At 32.4% G+C, this 17,679-nt stretch overlaps 1 protein-coding gene across 1 annotated transcript in view; it reads left to right on the top strand.

The window, feature by feature from the left end:
- The window catches only part of LOC134231244 (uncharacterized), a gene marked incomplete at its 3' end in the record, with an annotated part of 423,563 nt that overhangs the window by 356,961 nt on the left and 48,923 nt on the right, over positions 1 to 17,679 (top strand). The gene's annotated exons all lie outside the window — the stretch shown is intronic.

Raw genomic sequence — 17,679 nt, 5'->3', positions numbered from 1 at the left:
GATCTAAATTCGAAGCGAGCTGTTTGTCAACATAATTGTATAGATAATATTAAAATAATTCATTATAATTTTCGCAATTATATTTGTTTTACAATGATAATAGTAAAATATTGATTATGTAATAAGTATTTAACAAAAAATGTAAGGACGTTAGCCATAAGAAAATATGAATTTGTGTACTAATTATTCATATTATCCCAATGTTACCAGCTCTAGCCACCTGGAGGCCTACTTTTTGTAGAGCCATAATTTAAGAATTTTTTTTTCATTTATGAGATTTTAGAGAAGATCTGAATTTAGAGATATAAAAATATCCAAAAGCTTCAAAGCAACAATAACAATAAAAAATAGTAATGATAATCCATTACTTATTTGTTACAAAGAGAAAAAAAAACTAAATAAATTTCAAGATATGAAAATACTGAATTTATTTTTGAGATTTTAGACAAATTCTGAATTTAGAGATATAGAAATATGAAATTCAAAGGTTCAAAGCAACAATAATAATTAAAAATGAAAATAATAATTACTTATATGTTACAAAAAATAAATCAATGTCAAAATATGAAAATACTGAAACCTGAAAAGAAATTATAGTAAATTAAAATAATATATCAATTTTCAAATATATAGATATTTTATTTCAAAGTAACCTTTTTATGTTCTTTTCTTACAGTTGTTTACATTTTGAATTGTCTTTAAATTACAACATATGAATTAAAAGAAAAAGAAAAAAGAAAAGAAAAAAACACACACCACAAAATAAAATTTTAGAAGTTTTGATTGAATTTTAACTATGAAAAAATCTCAGTCTGGACTGGTTGAAAGTGAACTGAAATTATTTGATCATCTCCAAGCATTGGTATTTTATGTAATTTTACATTTCATTGCCAGTTGAATCTGTCGACTAAAAATTTCCATTGTCTCTCTGTTCAAACTAATCCCATTGACATGCCACATGTTTTTATTCGAATTCATTACACCCCTACATCTCCAAAATATCACATTCTGAAAATTTCCATATTTCCTTCGTAGTGTGTTATTTATGTCAAAAACCGTAGAATTGTACTTTCCTGGATCCATGGTTCCACAAATCATTTGCCTAAATAGACTTCCAATAAATATGTTTTGAACCGAATCATTTCTTAACAGTTTCTCAATAAAGTTTTAGATTTCTAACACTATTTCTGACACAGAAGATGAATTTATATCTTTTTCTCCCACTTGTAGAAACACTTTTTTTGGACAAAATTCAACTGCTCTTCCGAAATATTCATGACTATAAATAAAGCTTTTTGTTGTAGTATCTTTGTCACTAAAAAATTGAACGCAATAATTGTTTGGCAACTTAAAATTCACAGAACCATTTGCTACAATATTCCCTAATTCTAACACATGATTTTGACCAATTACCGCAATTCGTTCTGAATAAGTAATAGATGGAACAGGTCCCTGAGGAGATGTAGGGGTTTCTACAGAGGAAGCTGTTGTAGGACCTGTTGGGAGAGAAATTAAGGGAGCTGCTGAAGGACTCAGGATGGGTACAGGATGGCTTGTAGCTGGTGTAAATGACGGAGCTGCTGCAGGAGGAATTGATGAAGCTGCAGTCGGGATGGGTGCTGGAATTGACGGAGCTGATGCAGGACCTTGGACGGGTACAAGGTGCATTGTAATAGGGGAAATAGTTGAGGGAGCTGCTGGAGGACTTGGTGCGGGTACAGGGTGAGGAATTGATGAAGCTGCTGTTGGGATGGGTGCTGGAACTGTAGGGGAACGTACTGATGGAGCACTGGTTGCATTGGCCAGTATTCCTCCCCCGCCAGACGGGTGCAGACCATTGAATACTGTTTAGTGTTGTGTTAGGTTAGAACTTAGAGTAGGGTTAGTATCAGGCAGTATTCCTCCCCCGCCAGACGGGTGCAGACCAGTGAATACTGTTTGGTGTTGTGTTAGGTTAGAACTTAGAGTAGGGTTAGTATCAGGCAGTATTCCTCCCCCGCCAGACGGGTGCAGACCATTGAATACTGTTTAGTGTTGTGTTAGGTTAGAACTAAGAGTAGGGTTAGTATCAGGCAGTATTCCTCCCCCGCCAGACGGGTGCTGACCTGTGAATACTGTTTGGTGTTTTGTTAGGTTAGGTTAGGTTAGGAACGTAATTGTTTTTTAAATGTTGCTAATTAAATTATAAATTCCTTTCTCTAAAATTTTTATAATGTTATTTATTTTATGTATATTACTTTCAATTGGCTGTAATATTTTTATATTTGAACAAAAGATTGACTAGGAATAATGATACAGTATCTTTAAGTCTTTTTAAAGTCTTTTTAAAGTTTTTTTTTTATTTTCTTTTTATCTTTCGGTCATCTTTCGGTCCTTTGGCTTTAATATTTTTCTGTTTCAAAATTCAAATCATGGCTCTTAACTTAGGGAGGCCTCCAGGTGGCTAGAGCTGGGAACATAAGGAAACTATGAATATTTTCAGGTATTACTAATTTAAAAGGTCTTTATTTATTAATTTGTCATGAATTATCAAAATTATCAAAATTCATATTTTCCTTATGTGTGTGCTAACGTCCTTAAAATGAAATTCTGTAAAGCATAACAATTGAGCATAGTAAAGGTTCAATGTATATACACATGCCCTGCCAGAGGGGGGTTGGTCAGACAAGCTGAGAACCCAGGTGTTTAAACAAAAGGTGTTTATTATCAACTTGACCAAGTGTCAACAGCTGTGTATATATTGCATGTACACACACAGGAGTGCCTGTCTATCCCAGTACAAAACAACAGAGCCAGCTAATGTGTGAATAATATTCTCTCAATAATCTCACAATACCAACTTTACATATGCAACATGCACATTCTGACCTGGATTCTAATAATTTCATTGTAATGGATACATATTGCTTTCTCATATCAATGAGTATATTTTTTTCTATTACTTGCATAAAAAAACAAAACAAAACAAAACAAAAAAAAACACTCCCCCAAAAAAACAGAACCAAAAAAATTACAACAAAAAATAAGTAACTGGAAAATAATAATGAATGAATACTGAATTTTAAAGTTAAATATTAAAACAGAAGAAAACATCCAAAACAAATACCTTAATTAAAAATTAAATAAATTAACAAATTCATTCATTAGTTAATTTAATTTAATTACATATTATATATGATTGGAATTTAGAAAAAAATGACTTTATTCCTTGATTAATGGACTAGTTAAATTCATTAAAAAAACATTCAATTAAAAATTTCACTGTAATGTCTTTCAATATAATAAATAAATTAACAAATTTATTCATTAGTTAATTTAATTTAATTACATATTATAAATGATTGGAATTTAGAAAAATGACTTTATTTCTTGATTAATGGACTAGTTAAATTCATTTAAAAAAACATTCAATTAAAAATTTCACTGTAATGTCTTTCAACATCATAAATAAATTAACAAATTCATTCATTAGGTAATTTAATTTAATTACATATTATAAATGATTGGAATTTAGAAAAATGACTTTATTTCTTTATTAATGGACTAGTTAAATTCATTTAAAAAAACATTCAATTAAAAATTTCACTGTAATGTCTTTCAACATGATAAATATTTCAGACTTCATTTATATTCTTAAGGTTTCCTAACAGATATTTTTTTTAAAATAAAATTCATATAAAATATACTATTCATATTGATCAAGATTACGGTAATTATTTCCACGGATTACTCGAAACGACTTCAGCGATCGCGATTTTAGATCGGGCGTGGTGTACAGTATATCAAGACAAGATATGGCGCCCGATTTCCGTCGATTCTGAGGTAAAATTGGCTATTAAAATTTACGGATATCAAAATCATTCAATTAAACATCACCTTAGGCCTTATTGTACCCCATTACAATCAATTTTATGGGGTTTCCACCACTTTATTGGGGTTTCACCCCTCCTGTATGGGTATTCTCTAAAAATCGGGGGGTTTCAGGAATTTCCAGTTACCGTATTCAACCAATTAGACATGGACTCACATCTAAAATATTTTAATCATCATTTTATATCCCTGATATAGTTAGACACGATTCATTGTAAAATAAAATTTTACCGCGAATTTTACCTCAACTTGTTATGTACCATATGTGATTAAAATAATTCTAGAATTTAAACATCTTAAAAAAAAACACACATATAAAAATGCCAAACACTAAAATATTTTAACAGAAAGTTTATATCAACGTCTGAAACCTTGCCCCAACTACTTGGACACATGCTCCAAAGTTCAATGTGCATCTGGTGTATTTAGGTTGTCAATGCTTTAACTCCCATTTCATGAACTTTCTTGTTTTTCATCGATGGATTTAAAATTACCGTCTATAAATGTCTTGAAATGACATTCTTGATATACCCCCCGCTTGAAAAGTGGGAGGTTATATAGTAATCGGTATTTCCGTCCGTCCGTCTGTTACGCTTTGGGGTACCCATCTCTTATCCGCAACTCCTCTCATACCACTGAAGGAAATTTAATGAAACTTTCACAGATTCTTAATTACATATGGCCATTGTGCACCTCCTATTTTACTTTTTGATCTGACATATATTTTTGATTTTCCAGAGAAAAACATGAACACTGCCATGATATTCATATGGGAGGCGGGGGGTATCATTTAGTGAGCTCATTGCTCACAGTACCTCTAGTTTGTTGATAGAAACGTTTACATGATTCTTTAGAAATAAGGTGTACATCAAACCCGATTTTATTTCAAACCATTAATGAATGACACAGTCGGCGGGTATTTTGAAAATAAAAGTGAAATTGACCTCTTTTATTTTTATTAGGTATTTTGAGAAAATTGGGTCGGCGCTTCCCGTTAAACAGAAAATAAAAAAAAACTATGGCCTTACACATTATTGAACATGCTGGTCAACAATGACCCTAATTTCAATCTATGTAATGCAAAAAAAATTTGATAAATGAAATGTGTTTAAATTTCTTTCATCTTTCATGATTAATTAATTTTGAACATAACCTGAGGGTTCCATTCTGATTTACAGATGTACACTCTAACATTTACAAGTAAACCACTTAAAACTGAGTATTATAGAGGGTAAAGAAATTAACAATAATTAAATTGACATATGTCAGTAAAAATAATCATGACTGAAAAATAATACTTGGCAAAATTAACAAAGAATTTTTTAAAAACCCCAATACTTAAGAAAATTCCTTTTGAGTATCCTGATAGAATGGAAATTGGCCATATATTATGATAAGATCTATTTAAAGCTAAATCTGGTGGAAAATAATTAATTCATATCTAAATTTTCTGTATAAAAAATATGTATGGGAACCAGTGTCAATCACAGAAAATAAAGAAATTGAATTAATAATATACCCAAGAATTGTGATTAAATATTCATGTTCAGTGTAATTCATACATGTAGTTGTGAAAGCCTTCTTCCTTAAATAAATATTATTTCAATTTGTTTCTATGCGTGTACTGTTCAAAAATGACCTTCGCATACATGTATTCCTGGCATACTACCCAGATTCAATTTCTACTGCCTTTTATAGTGCCATTGTTTATTGGAAATTGCATTTCTGAGTTAGCTCCGGCCTCTAAATTAATACACTCCGCCCACTAGGACTGCTGGGACTGCTCTCTGAGACCACTGGGACTGCTGTGGGACTGCTTTAGCAGTCCCAGAAAGCAATCCCCAAGACTGCTCTAGCTGGGACTGCTTTAATATGTGTCAGGTTGGGTCTGGTCGGTACTGTAGATTAAATAGTTAAAATGCATTATTTCTTTGAAATTCTTATTTTCTGTTCATGGGCATTAAATAAACTAAGTGCATAGCTAAGTTGAATATGACTGCCTCTTCCAAAATTGTGAATTTCATGGTCCTGGGGTCAGGGGTTCTTGTGTCAGGGTGGGGCTCTATTGATTATAAAGTGAAAATGCATAAATTCTTTTAAAATCTTTTCTGCACCTGAGTATTAAACCAACGAATTATTTACATAGTTATGATGAGGAAGCATGCCTCTTTGAGATTTGTGAATTTCAGGGCCCCTGGGTCAGGTCTTCTTGTGTTAGGGCGGGGCTCTAATGTTTATATAGTTAAAATGCATGAATTCCTTGAAAATATTTTCCTTTGCTCCTGGGTATTATGCCAATAATCTAAGTACATATTTATGATGAAGAAAGCTGCTTCTTCCAAAATGGTTATTTTCTGGGCCCTTGGGTCAGAGGTACTTGGAGAAGGGAGGGGGGTACAGAGTCTGAAAATAAATTAATGCTTCGAAATCTGCACTTTCATATTAATCGACAATTTATCTTGAAATAAAATTTATGATAACAATTCATGATGAAATAAAATTGATGATAACATTTCCAAAATTTTGAAATATTTGGATTCAGGGTCAGTGGTTCCTGTGGGATGGGATGCACAAATGGTTATAAAGTCAAAATGCATTTTCACTTTGTTACTCTGATCTACCACTTGGTATTAAGTAACCAAAGTAAGCATGCTATTGTTAAGTTATGATAATTAAGCAATGGTGCCTCTTTCAAAATTGTGAATTTCATGGCGTCTGGTTTAAAACACAAATGACACTCAATTGTTGGAAAGTTGTTACATGATACTCAGGTGACCTATAAGGCCCATGGCCTTGTTTTCAAAATGATTACAGTAGAGACCCACTAATACGGTGACAGTTTTATAAGATAGAACGCTTATTATGTTGTAAATTCAAAGCACAAAACTATTTCTTTACAAATCTAAACAAAAAAGAACCGTTTATTACGTTGTCCAAAAAGCCAGGTCTCAGTATTAAGATGTAAAACTTCTGTCAATTTTTTTTTCACTCCGTGTTTATTCAGTGTTGATTGATGGAAGACACTTAAGAAGACGCTAAATAAACATTGGAACACCTGTGCTCTGAGAGAGTGTTAACTTACAGGGCAGTTAGGTGATTATTGACGCTTGATTGCACCTACCTGGACTGTTCTAGCGAGCTCAACAGATTTGGAGACGTGCCAAAGCCATTGTTAAACAATTAAAGTTTAATCATAAATCTAGTTTCTTATTTATCTATCTCTGTAAAGTTTTTTTTATTATTTATCTCATACGAGGGGTGATCAAAAAGTTCGCGAACTATCTCTATATCTACAAAACCACAATTCAGATTAGAAAAAAAATTGGTACACACATATCCATACACAAGTTCTATAAATAGCATATGCTGAATAAAGTTTTGCTCCTTGTCTGTGACGTCACAATGTGAAAATGACGTCACTATACAGGTCACTTGTGACGAAAAATGGTTGTCTCAGTCGAACTCGTTCAACAAACGACTGTAAAATTTATGGTATATCTTAGAAATACCTTTGAAGTAGCGTATAAGAATTTATACACAGTTCATTAAGACAAATGACTTTCTATAAATTCAATCAATGATTGGATAGATCTTTTAAGTGAAGGAAGGCAGATGGTTAAAAATGATACTTGTTATGTTGCCTAGTGAAAACAAGTTTGAAAAGAGATGTGTTTTTAATTAAGTAATTTGCTATTAAAGACCTCCGATTTACACTTTGAAAAATAGTTGAATATTTGAACAATAATATAATTACCAAATGCCTAAAATATCGTTTACATTAGATTTAAAACATATTACATATGATAAAAAGAAGGCACCAACTCTCTATACTTCTTGAATAAACGTCTCTCCCGAGACAGAAGATTTCAGTTTTGATGGTCGCCATGCTAATTTTTAGAAAGAATATTCTTATCCACCCATTCTGTTGCCGAGATTTGACCATTTCTGACAAATTAACTTCTTGTTATAAAAATTAACTTACATGGAAAGAAATATAAAACTTAGAAGAAAAATCTTTCAGCTTTTGTGACAGAACGCTACGGAGGGGGTCACGTGACCGCCTGTCACGTGATTTGCGCATGAGCAGAACGGTGACAGATGTGCATTAAAATCGGAGAGGACTGATTTAAAATATAATCAACACTGAAAACAAACATTGCTTCTTTTATGGAAGTTATTCAATTAGTTCACGAACTTTTTGATCACCCCTTGTACTTTGTTTAATAAATTAATTAAATAAATAAAAGGTAACATTAAATCTTTTGCATGTATGGTGTACACAGGTACACGTAATGTGTAATTTTGTTTGCAAATAAACTGCGTTAATGAACAGCTTGCGTATCAAACATAATTTTGACAAAATTTGAACTCCACTACAAACGTTTTAACATCTTGGGTAGTGGCTTGGACTACCCCTCAGTTGTCAGCACAAATACAAATCGATAATTGCTGAACTGCTAATTGAACTCTGTTCAGTAATTTAAAAATTCAAATTCATTTTGACAGATTGCTTTTGTGTTTACTTTGACCTTTTCATTTAAATAAAAAAAATTTTGCTGTTTATTTAGAAATAAATTTAAATTGAATACAAAGATATTGAATTTCTTACGAACACATTATCTAGACAGAAAGGAAGTGCATTCCGTAGTGAAACGATTATGGTAAGTATGCTGTGAAATTCTGTTTTGAATGATGTAGAATCAGTTATTACGATGTTCATTTTGTCACAGTGAAATATCGTAATACTGGGGGCAACATAATAAAAGTTCCCAATAAAATCCAGTAAAACATCGTTTTGAAAACGTGTTATTGTATTAGGGGGTGTATTTTTCTCCTTCCATCTCCTTTTTATGCTCAATTTTGATAAGATCAAGGTTTTGGCTACTTATTGGGCCAGTACGATACTTTAACCCCCTTCCCTGCAGTCACACATTTTTACGCATATACCGTTGCCCCACAATCACGCACTTTAGCGCACATTTCATTTTTGACGTTTCCTGCTCTGATAACGCGTTAAGTTTTGATAGTATGATAATGATCGACTGTCTTCCTACAAATAGCACAATAAACAAAAAACCAAACAGCGTCAAAGCAGACGCTTCCGATAAACAAAATAGTCCCATTGTGAGGCGATATTCAAGCAAATATTTTTAACATCCCAATTTTTGGAAAAGTTAATGATCAATGTTTTTGCTTGAGAATTTTAAACTGAAAGAGAAATTATATATTTGCTTTATTGGAATAATCGTGATATAAAAATTTGTGCACATACGCTGCTGAATGCATATTTTAAGCGAACTATTTTCAATACCGCGAGCTTTTCGAAATGTAGAAATTGTTGAAGAGTTTCATGTTTCATATCGTTTTCGTCGATGTTATGATGGAGGTTATATTCTGTTTTGATTTTTAGTAAATTAATAGTAAAGTGAATTGGAATTTCAATAATTAACATGCGTGAAGGCGCTTGACAATGTACATATATACATATATTGGACTTGAGAACCAAGTTATTAATTTTTTTAGGCCTATATATACTAGTATTTAAAATTGATATATTCTTAATTTCAGAAATCTGTAACAATGGCACCTACCGTAATACTTCTAATGTCTGTGTTCCTTGCCCTGTTGGAGAATATCAGCCAATGGATCTTCAAGAGAAATGTATAAAATGTCCAGTAAACTTTACAACAGAATCTGATGGAACAAGTTTCAAATCTGATTGTAAATGTAAGTGAACCACCTGTGATACTTTTATAATACCTGCATTTTGATTTTTAAAGGGTTCTTGTGTTTCATTGATATCTTTCAGTTGCAATCTCATCACTAATTTGACCCATTGAGCCCTACTAAATTTTTCTGTTTTGTTATTAACTCAGACATATTATAGGCTGAATAATTATATCTGCACTTTTTTAATTCCTCTTACATTTTACACAGTTGCCTAATCATCATTTGAGAGATGATTGGAATGTGCAATAAGATTTCAGAATTTTTATTTTTACCCGGGGGGGGGGGTAAAATGGGGGTTGAAAAATGAAGTTTTTTTTTATGAAAAAAGCCCCTGGTTCCCAGAACTCCTCTTACATTTTACACAGTAGCCTAAACATCTTTTGTGAGATGGTTGATATTCAATTTACATTTATACAATGCATAACAAAAAGGAAAGGCTTCGATTTATCAAGATGAACAAATAACCTATATAATCAAAAAACTATATACAAAGCAAAGTTAAAGTACGAAGTAAAAACGAATACTGTTATCAAAAAATAAGTTACAAAATCTTTGGCATTTTGGGGACTGCTCTCTCTGATTCAAAATACATAGATATAACCTGGGGGAGCCCAGCAGGTTATCATATATGCCTTAAAACCTAGGTGGATCTGTACATCTTGCATGTTTTTATTTCACCTGAGTAAACTCAGGTGACCTAAGGCTATCCATTTTCGTCCGTCGTCATGCGTCGTTTGTTAACATTTGAACATTTTCAGCTTCTTCTCTGCAACCGCTCAACCAGTTTCAGCCAATTCTGGCATAATGGGCATAATGCATCTATTGGTAAAGGGGAACATGGTCCCTGATCCCCTGGTGCCTGAGGGGTGGGGCCTAACCACTAAAATTAATGCAATCTTTAAAAATCTTATTTTTTACTCCTGGACATCAAGCAGTCAGACTGTAGGCATGATTGTAATCAGCATTGAGTCCTCTACCAAAATTGTGAAATTCATGGCCAGGGTCAGGGGTTCTAGTGCTAGGACGGGGCTAAATAGATTAAACAGTGAAAATGCATTATTTCTTTGAAAATCTTCTTTTATGCTCCTGGGCATTAAATGAACTAACCAAGTACATAGTTATGTTGAATAAGGCTTCCTCTTCGAAAACTTGAATTTCATGGCCCCAGGGTCAGGGGTTCTTAGGTCTAGGGCGGGGCTATATAGATTTCTAGTGAAAATGCATTATTTATTAGAAAATCTTATTCTCTGCTTCTGGATATTAAACAAACTAACCAAGTACATAGTTATGATGAGCAAGACTGTCTCTTTCAAAATTGTGAATTTCATGGCCCCTGGGTTGGGGGTTCTGGGGTTAAGGCGGGGCTCTATTGATTATATAGTGAAAATACATTAATTCCTAAAAAAATTTCTTTCCTGCTCTTGGGTATCAATTAAACTAACCAAGTACATAGTTTTGTTGAATAAAGCCGTCTCTTCCAAAAATTATGAATTTCATAACCTCATGCAGAGTCAGGTGTTCTGATGTTAGGGTGGGGCTCTATTGATTATATAGTGAAAATACATTTTTTTTCCTTGAAAATCTTCTCCTCTGCTCCTGGGTATAAAATAATCAATGAACTATGTACATACGAGGGTTGTCCAAAAAGCTCGTGGACAATGATGTTTTTGTGAAAATAAATGGTTCTATATGCATCTATTGTATATCAAAATATTTTTTATGAAAAAACAAGACAGAATGATTTTCAAAATTTTTATTGATGAAATGTAAAGTTTTTGTAAAAATCGGGGTCTTTAAGGAGGATCTCTACACCTATGGAGTATAGCTGATTTTTGTTGCATGCATTTGTTTCTAACAATAGACTCAATATCCGATAAAATAAGGCTCCAAAGTATTTCACTTTATTTTTTATAAATTTTTAAAATATTTTATTTATTTTGTTAAACCCCTCCTTTCCATATTTTTTAAAGCTCAGTGCTTTAAACTTCTCTTCAAAGTTTAATGTTATAAAGTATTGAAATAATAACCAACGAAGTTATAAATAAAATCTACATAATTTTTATTCAAATTTACAAAAATAGACAAAAGAAAAATCAAAACAGCATTTTTTTTAGAACAGCTCGTGGGATCTTCTCCAATATCTGAAAAGATATATAATAGCAAAGGGTAAAAACAATGAAAAAAAAGAAACTGAAAAACTGTCAAAAATTTCAAACATCACAAAAATTTAGGTTTGAAAGATCCGCTTCAAGATTGGGCTCAAATATCTTGGTAATGTTTTTCTATATATTTCAAATAAACCTGACTAAAACTTGCACAAGTATTGCAAAAAAATGTCAAGCAAAGCCTTTGAAAGAAGTTCGTATTGTATTGTTTTTCAAATGAGTATAAGCAAAAACCATCACGTTTCCAGTCAATGACAAAGACATGTATTTCCTGAATTCATGGTATTGTCTACTGGCCGTTTTTATCCCACTTGCATGTGTTATCCAGTGCTATATATAGCATATCATGTAAACATGGTAAATAGCCAAAAGCACGTAAGAGAAATTCCTGTAACCAAATTCGCACTTCGTTTAAAAGCTGCACGTTTCCCATACAAACAGCTGATAATCAATGTTGATCAAACGTTTGAGTCAAGCAAAATTCCACTTACACAACGTTTTGTTGATTTCACGAAGAGTTTAGATTTCACCGGGAATAGACCGTTTCACGGTAACTGCGGTACTGCTCAAAATGATATAGTTTGGTGAAACATGACGTAAAAGTAATTGTTACATGTACGTCATTTAATTATATCTCGACAAGAACTTCGCCAAACATTATTATTTTGCCCTGCAGAAGAGTAGTACCGCAGTTACCGTGAAGGGGCTAATAACCACACATTCGGGTGTATACAAATCGTGAACAAGTATCCACTAGTCGATGGAAAGATGACATATATGCCTTATCTTATCAAATTTGCATTTTAGGGGATATATTTTGCTAGAGTTTTTTGAAGAAAAAAGAAATGTCGGAGCGTATGGCGTTTTGACACGTAATGATGAATTAGCATATAGACAAGCCATGTTTTATTTCTTTTTTTCTTACCTAAAATCATTTATTCTAATAAGTTTGTAAATATATATTTTTTAATTAGATAAGTAGAAATTGAATGAATTGACAAACAATTCATTTTTAAAGAAAAAATACGTATTGGTACGTACTACGCTGTATTAATTAGGTGATACAATGTATATTCCATCCACAGTTTCGCATGTTGTGTTATACTCGGTGATTTATCGGTGTTACGTGAATTTGAATCAGATCATTTTGGATGAAAATGGTGTTTCAACGGAAGTACGCCATGTTGTGACGTTGTAGAGAGCCCCCTTAAAGATCGCAGATAGTGTGCACGGACCAAGGTTAAATTGACATAACTCTGATATAAAGTGTTCGGAATTAAATGATTTTTTTCTATATAAAACAGGTCAAAAATTAATAAAAATTGTATATACCACAAATAAAGAGGCTATATATAATCCTTTTATATCTTAAATATGTGTCAAATTTTATATCTTTTTAAAAATATGTGTCAAAACTCGACAAAAAAAGCGACGTCGGACGTCGGCACGGGGCAGCGTCCGATTAAAAAAAATAAGTTTTAATACGGTTGAAACGATGTAAGAGACAAAATATTTGTTAAAACAACTCAAAATTATTGAAATATATTTAGTGTATTGCTTTGAGATTGGTATATACAATTTTTCAACAGTGTGTACAAATTTGAAGACAATACAAGAATTTAAAAACACATGTAATTTACTGAAAATGGAGATTTCTGCTCATGACGTTGTTATAAATTTAGTGCAGCGTCGGACTGGGCTGTGCAGTTTGTGTATACAAACTGTTTATTTAGATGACGCTCATAAGTTTTTGTTCATTGTCCTGAATTTTAAAAAATTTAAAAAAATTATAATCTATACTTTAAGATTATTGCTAATACTTGGAAGTGTGTTGCGCCTTGAAAAAGGAATGTAGTGTGTGTCTATGAACATGTGTAAAGCCAAAATCCAAATGTTTAACGTTATAATGAAATTAGCTTAACGTCAGACTGGTCCGTGCGCACAATGTGCGATCTTTATAGACCCCGATTTTTACAAGAAATATTTCTTACATCAATAAAAAATAAATCATTCTAACTTGGTTTTTCATAAGAAATATTTTGATATACAATAGATGCATATAGAACCATTTATTTTAACAAAAACGTCATTGTCCACGAACTTTTTGGACAACCCTCGTAGTTATGATGAAGAAAGATGCCTTTTCCAGATTTGTGAGTTTCAGGGCCCCTGCGTCAGGGGTTCTTGCGTTAGGGAGGGGCTCTAATGATTAAATAGTGAGAATGCATGAAGGCTTTGGAAATCTTTTCGTTTGTTCCTAGGTATTATGCCAATGATCTAAGTACATATTTATGATGAAGAAAGATGCCTCTTCCAAAAAAGTCACTTTCAGGGTGTCAAAGTTTTCGATAAAGTTTTTCGAAGTGTCAAAGTTTTCAATAAAGTTTTTTGAAGTGTCAAAGTTTTCGATAAAGTTTTTCGAAGTGTCAAAGTTTTCAATAAAGTTTTTCAAAGTATCCAAGTTTTCATAAAGTTTTTCAAAGTGTCAAAGTTTTCAATAAAGTTTTTCAAGTATCCAAGTTTTTGATAAAGTTTTTCAAAGTGTCAAAGTTTTTGATAAAGTTTTTAGAAGTGTCAAAGTTTTCGATAAACTTTTTCAAAGTGTCAAAGTTTTCGATAAACTTTTTCAAAGTGTTAAAGTATCCAAGTTTTCAATAAAGTTTTTCAAAGTGTCAAAGTTTTTGCCAAAGTTTTTCAAAGTGTCAAAGTTTTTGTCAAAGTTTTTCAAAGTGTCAAAGTTTTCGTCAAAGTTTTTCAAAGTGTCAAAGTTTTTGCCACAGTTTTTCAAAGTGTCAAAGATTTCGTCAAAGTTTTTCAAACTGTCAAAGTTATCACTATAGTAAATCAAAGTTTTCAAAGTGTCAAAGTTATCACTATAGTTAACTATAGTATTTTTTTGTTAGGGCGTGGCCCTCTTGTTAATGATCAACTCAATTGATACCTCAATACCTCACTTATTGCATGGACATTGCGCCAATGGATTTTGTATTGTATCCATACCTGATCGCTTAACTTTGTAGACATTTACTGAAAAGATCTCACTAATATCTGAAACAGCACAAAAGACATTATAGAAGAAAAGTAACATGTGTTGATATAGTCATTTAGTTTTAAAGTAGAAAAAAAGGACAGGGAAAGTCGAAAGAAATGAAAGACATTTAGAACTATGTAAAAGCTTAACGGGTTTGAAAACTGTTGTCATGTCATTTTTCATCAAGTGATTGCTCCATAAATCCCATGACTGCATAGTAAAAATCATTGTAAATTTTCAAAATTTTAGTAAATGGACCTGATTTTTCACAAACTAATAAACAAAGGATAGGAATTTAATCAAAATAGGTCATACTTCACATTACACATTAGATTTACTGTAATGTGTCCGTGAACTTTTCTAACAACCTTCATATTTATGCTGTTCATTAAAAATAATCTGCATTTATTAAAACAATAATAATTAATATACAAGTTTCCTTTATGGATATTACTGATGGAGGAAGAAGAGATTTTAGATATAATATTCATCTCACTTTATTTGCATGTGATTGTATATTATACTTTGAATGATAGAGGTTTCTACTGACTTTGCATTTTTTTAAGAATGCTCTTTATCAATTTATATCCGGAAGTGAATTAAAAACGTCCGATTTTTCAATTTCTTAGGTTTTCAATATTTTTCTTTTATATTAATAAGGTTTATAGAGACCCCTCTGAAAATTATGGGGTCAGTTGAGCGTTTGGTTGAACGAAACTTATGTACCATAAGGATCAATAAAATGTGAAGGAGTTCTTGGATTGTCACGTCGTAATCACTTTGCAAAACTGATTCGAATTCAGTATTTTAGTTTGAGTATTCGAGTTTTATTCCGATGTTTCCTCAAACATCTACTATAATTGCTTTTGTCTATTTCTCAAAGTAGAATACAACTTGACTAAGAGTGGAAATTTGTTTACTATAACCTTTTGATTTGAATCACGGAAAAACTGTTCCTAAACCATGGCTATGAGTAATAGCTTTTCAAGAAACTGGCCTGACTAAAGCAATTTTTAGCTCACCCGAGCCGAAGGCTCAAGTGAGCTTTTCTGATTAAAATTTGTTCGTTGACTGTCTTCATTGGCGTTGGCGTCGTCATTGTAAACTTTTCACATTTTTATCTTCTTCTCAAGAACCAATGGGCCAATTTCAATCAAACTTGCCACAAACTATCCTTGTATGAAGGGGATTCAGATTTGTTCAAATGAAGGGCCACACCCTACTTCAAGGGGAGATAATTGTAAATAAGTGAAAAATTAATGGCCTCTTTTGAAAATCTTCTCAAGAACCACTGGACCAGGAAAGCTGAAACTCGTGGAAGCATTCTCATGTTGTGTGGATTCAAGTTTGTTCAAGGCATGACCCCCTGGGGTAGGGTGGGGTCAAAATGGGGTATCAAAGTTTAACATAGGAATACTTAAGAATTTTTTTTAAAAATCTTCTTCTCAAGAACCACTGGGCCAGGAAAGCTGAAACTCATGTTGAAGCATCCTCATGTAGTGTAGATTCAAGTTTGTTAAAGGCATGACCCCCGGGGGTAGGGTGGGGCCACAATGTGGTATCAAAGTTAAGCATAGGAATACATGAAAAAAAATTCCTCAAGAACAGCAAACCCATGATTGGTCATAAATATATGGAAGCATCCTCCGTTAATGTAGATTTATATTTGTTCAAATCATGATCCCCAGGGTAGGATGGGGCGCGATCGAGGATCAAAATTGTACATAGGAATACAAAGGAAAAATCTTTTAAAATGTTCTCAGGAACAGTAAATCCATGCTTGGTGATAGTTACATTGAAGCATCATCTGGTAGTGTAGATTCAAGTTTGTTCAAATCATGACCCCCGGGCTGGGTGGGGCCATAATGGGTTATCAAAACAGAATTGCAATAGAAAAAATCTTTAAAATTCTTCTCCTCAAGAACAGCGAAGCCATGATTGATCATAATTAAATGGAACATCCAAGTTTGTTCAAATCATGATCCGCCGAACAAGAATTTCGGGCTTTAGAAAGTATATTTATCACATTGTACAAATATCATATCATATACGGCCAAGTTATACTAAATCAGTGAATTCGGTAAGATCCAAGGGGCATAACTCTGGCAAAAATGGTGCGATCGTACCCAAAACAGAACTTGACCCAAATATTCCTCTGATAAATATCTATACCAAATTTTATTTCTGTGGAAAGACCTATTGAAATTGTTCTTTTTTTTTTTTTTTTTCTATTGATTTTCTTCTGTTTATTTAGGTCTTTCCACCTTTATATGGAAAGACCTCTTGAAATGCATATGTTTATTTTTTTTTTCTCACATTGACTTTTGAAACTGCAAAACTTACAGAAAAACTTTATATTTTTTGATATTGGATATTTAAAGTTATTCCGGAAAACGACCCAAGAAGTTTGAACTTTGAACCCTTATGCAGTTATTGCCCCTTTCACCGTAAAGCTTGTTGTCACTACTCCGACGAAACCATAAACTGTAGAAGTTCAAAACCTTCACCAATGTCTTCAACTAATTTAGAAGACTCATCACTTTATCATTGGGAAAGGTTTCGTAAACCCCTTCTATGAGTTATTGCCCCTAAAATTTTTTGAAATTTACAAAAAATGAAAGAATTTCAAAACAAGAAATCATAGAGACATGGGACCAAAAGCATAAGATTTATTGACCTTTAATCTTTGAAATTATGCTAAGGTCAAAGGTGAAAGTCATTTCAAGAATGAGAAATAATGCTCTTTTTATATACCTTTTGTCCTTCAACATATACAATCTGTCTTTGCATCATAAGTATGTACTTTTACAACTGTTTCAAAGATTTCATTTTTGTTCCCAAAGATTGGTCCTGAATAAAAGTTATTGCCCCTTGTGCGAAAAA

This window comes from Saccostrea cucullata, unplaced genomic scaffold (assembly GCF_032062105.1).
Source record: "Saccostrea cucullata isolate Sc308-1 unplaced genomic scaffold, CSIRO_AGI_Scuc_v1 ctg238, whole genome shotgun sequence".
Classification (NCBI taxonomy): Eukaryota; Metazoa; Mollusca; class Bivalvia; order Ostreida; family Ostreidae; genus Saccostrea; species Saccostrea cuccullata.
This window is presented reverse-complemented; position numbering and strand designations above follow the sequence as displayed.